Source organism: Notothenia rossii, assembly GCF_949606895.1.
Source record: "Notothenia rossii genome assembly, chromosome: 2".
Lineage (NCBI taxonomy): Eukaryota > Metazoa > Chordata > Actinopteri > Perciformes > Nototheniidae > Notothenia > Notothenia rossii.
This window is the reverse complement of record NC_136904.1, coordinates 68,436,225-68,440,040: the sequence shown is the minus strand read 5'-3', so window position 1 is coordinate 68,440,040 and position 3,816 is coordinate 68,436,225. Positions and strand designations below refer to the sequence as shown.

At 46.9% G+C, this 3,816-nt stretch overlaps 1 long non-coding RNA gene across 1 annotated transcript; it reads left to right on the top strand.

Annotated features, from left to right (window-relative positions):
- The first annotated feature begins 1,198 nt into the window (after positions 1 to 1,198).
- Positions 1,199 to 2,717, top strand: LOC307029345. Its single transcript, XR_013805301.1, has 2 exons — positions 1,199 to 1,264; positions 2,388 to 2,717. It is a non-coding gene; the product is annotated as an uncharacterized lncRNA (long non-coding RNA).
- Positions 2,718 to 3,816: the final 1,099 nt, after the last annotated feature.

Below are 3,816 nucleotides of genomic sequence, written 5' to 3'. Positions count from 1 at the left end.
TGTGATCCGTGTTTAGTGTTGTGTGTAGCGTGTGGTTTATGTGTTTAGAGCAGTGTGTTTAGATATGTGTTGGAGTAGCGTGTTTTGGTTTCCCTGTGTTAGCTGCATTTCCCTGCGGCCTCCCCATTAGCAGTGATTAGTGGTAAATAGCGGTGTAGCCAGGTGTGGATTTAGACTCCCTTTTAGAGTCCTCTGTTTAGCAGTTTACCTGTGCCCTTTTGGCTCTTTAGTTTGGCTTAGGCTATATTTGTCCTCCTTTTGTTGTACACCTGTTGGTTATTCCATTAAACCCTATTATAATTAATTACCAATTCCATTCTGGTGTGTGTTGCCTTCCTCATCCCTAATGAGATCGTAACACCACATTCGCCTGCCATGGCACTGCACCCTCCTCATTGAAATAGGAGCTGAAGGTCTCCCGCAGTTGGATGGATCTGCGTGTGGCATTATTGGAGCCCATCCTCGGTACATCACGCAGGGTTGGAGGAGCTGGAGCTTCATCCGTGGACTCTGCGATAGGTGTGCTTGATGTCCTTCCTATCGTCTTCCTGCGGAGGAAGTTGTGCAACACACAGGTAGCCTTTACACACAACTCTGTTATCTCTGGGCTGGTGGTGATGACACACCTGAGAATTCTCCACTGGGATGAGAGGATGCCAAACGCACATTCAACCACCAACCTGGCCCGGCTGAGGCGGTAATTGAACATCCTCTCTTCACGGGTGAAGTGACGTCCAGGGAATGGACGCAGCAGGTTGTCCAGCAGCGGAAAAGCCTCATCTCCTACAAACACATGGGGAAGAAGGCCCAGCCACTCTGCTCCTGGGATGACGGTGTCAGGTGGTAGCTGCAGACTGCCATCTCTGAGGCTCTCTCCAAATGCCGAATTCCGCAGGCTCCCACTGTCGCTGCTCTTTCCAAAGCCTCCAACATCCACTACCCTGAAGAGGTACTGGGCATCCACAACAGCCAGCATTACCAAGGAGTGGGTGGACTTGTAGTTGAAGTACAGGGACCCAGAAGTTGCCGGAGCCTGGATCACCACGTGCTTCCCATCAATGGCACCAACACAATTTGGAAACTCCCAGCGCTCCTGGAACCCAGCAGCGATGGCTCTCCAGTCCTCCGTCTGTGGTACCGGCATGGTCTCCTCAAACAGGGCGGTCCAGATGGCACCCGCAACCTCCCTGACGATGACAGCCACTGTTGCATGCCCGACCCGATAGCTGAATGCTATGGTCCTGTATGAATCACCGGTTGCCAGGTACCTGAGAAAAAAATAATACATCAAGGTGGCATGGTTTTGTGTAGCCACAGCTACACGAAGGCAGCTAATGTTCAGTGTGATGACCTTTAGTTGTCCCATTAAGTCACTTGTTAGCAACCGCCACTTTTAAGACAAATAAAAGCTTCGGACATTTATGAGAACGGACATATTTTATGTCGTAGACCAAAATGGTAAAATCTCTCAACGATCAGTCGGAAGGCTCTGTTATGTGAACAGACACCTCTCGTTACGTGCTCTTCGATTGTGTGTAAACTCTGTTAACAGTGGTTAACTCGTGTGATCTGTAATTAGTGTATTATTGATGTGATTAGATGTGTTTAGATTAGGATAATATTACCTTGAATGTGGTCATTCAGTTTAACTGTGTTTTCCCACAGCCTCCTTTTCCTTAGTCTGTACCACTTTGATAGTGACGGTTGTTTTGTTGTTATTTTGGTTTTTAGAGTATATTCATTGGTATTTAATTAGGCTCCCTTTTTAGAGTCCTCCCTTTGTTTGGTTGCTCACTTTAACCTGCGCCCTTGTGGCCTTCTTGTGTGTTCCAGGCCGCTTGCCTGTTATTTCTTTAACCTACTATTTAATAAACTCTTTATAATATTTTACCAATTCCAACTGGTGTATGTTGTTTTCCTCATCTCCTAGTGGGGACGTAACACACGTAAAAAAAACAGTAGTAGAGACGAGGCAACCGGAATTGGTGAAAAGTTAACTAATTTTAGGGTTTTAGGACTCATTCCTGCACCATTCTCTTGAGCATGTAATAAACATACTGTTCAACAACTTCACAGAAGTTTTCAGACATGGCAACCTTACTCCCCACATGTTTCTTTAAGAGAATAGATTTGTTTTCAGACCTTAAATTGTTTGCCGCATCAAAGCCGGCCTCCCCACCTCGTTGGACCCCTTCCACTGTTCATATATTGTTCCAATAGGCTTACAGAGGACGCCATATCATTTGGCCTTCATACTGTAGTATTCTATACCACCTGGACAATAGCAGTTTGCATGCCCAGAATCAGACGTCAGTTAAGCTTTCGACACAATCATCCCACCGAGGCTTACAGTAATGCTCTCTCTGTCTCCTCACCTCCCTCTGCAGCTGGGTGCCGGGGATCAGACCAGCTGCACCTGGAATGGAAACAAGGACAGCTGAGGGTGTCATCAAGGTGTCATCCAGGACGTCTATCGAGAGACATGTTTTCAAAGGGCCTCCAGCATTGCAAAAGACTCTTCCAGAACCTCTCACAGAGTTTTTGACCCGCCATCTGGCAGGAGATTCCACCACAGCTTTCCCCCCCAAGCTGATGAGCCCCTTGCAGCCACACATCACTCAACACACACACACACACACACACACACACACACACACACACACACACACACACACACACACACACACACACACACACACACACACACACACACACACACACACACACACACACACACACACACACAGGTCATATAACTTCATTGAAATTGAAAATAAATGTGTACTTGGGTTCCGAAACGGACTTCCCCACTAGGTGAGCTTTCTAGTCAGAAGTCATTTACATGTCAGGATGTTAGCACCATATATGAGGGTTAATGACCTGATTGCCCTGAACATTTCATGCCGTGGGCTGCTGCTGTGCAGTTGCGACTTTTCTCCTGTACAGCTGTGACCTTTGTTGAAGTGCTTGCTGCAGGCTATTGTTGTTGATACAGCTTTCAAACTGTGAATTCCCCACCAAGAACAGAGAATCATACAGTGGATGGTTTATTTACCGTCTGTCTTCCCAATAAAATACTAATTTGACGTTTCAGGAGATGCCCCCAAAATAAGGCATAGAATATAATTGAATATAATTGGGAGGGATGAAACCCTCTTTTAATGGTCACACATGCAGAGCACACAGCACATACAGTGAAATTTGGCCTCTGCATTTAACCCATCCAAGTACCAGGAGTCTAGTACTAGGATAAGTGGGCAGCTAGTGAACAGCGCCCCGGAGCAATGGGAGTGAGGGGGGAAGGGTGGTGTCCGGTGCCTTGCTCAAGGGCACCACGGCAGGGCAGGAGGTGAACTGGGACCTCTCCAAGTAGCAGTCCACACTCCATATTTTTTAGGTCTGGTCGGGGGCTTGAACCGGCGACCCTACAGCTCCCAGTCCAAGCCCCTACTGACTGAGCCTACTGTCCCTCTTGCAGTCCTCACACAGTCATTAGGGACTTTAAAGTTGTATAATTCACTTCAAAACAAATCCAGAGTTATTTTACCTCTCAATTAATTTGACTGAGCCAAGACTGGGCGTGATGCTCGGATTGGAGGCAGGGCTTAAGGAAAAGGCAAGTGCTTATGCTCAATGGGCACAGAAACGGGTTATTTTGCTCTCAAAGTAAGGCCATTTTCAATGTTGCAGCAGTCTGACACATATTGCAATTTATATTAGATGACCTTTTTGTTTCATTAGTGCCTTTCTGTTTTGTAAAAATCACCTTGTTGTCTCCTTTGCTGGTTGAGGGGGTGCACCCAAAACCGGCTCCTT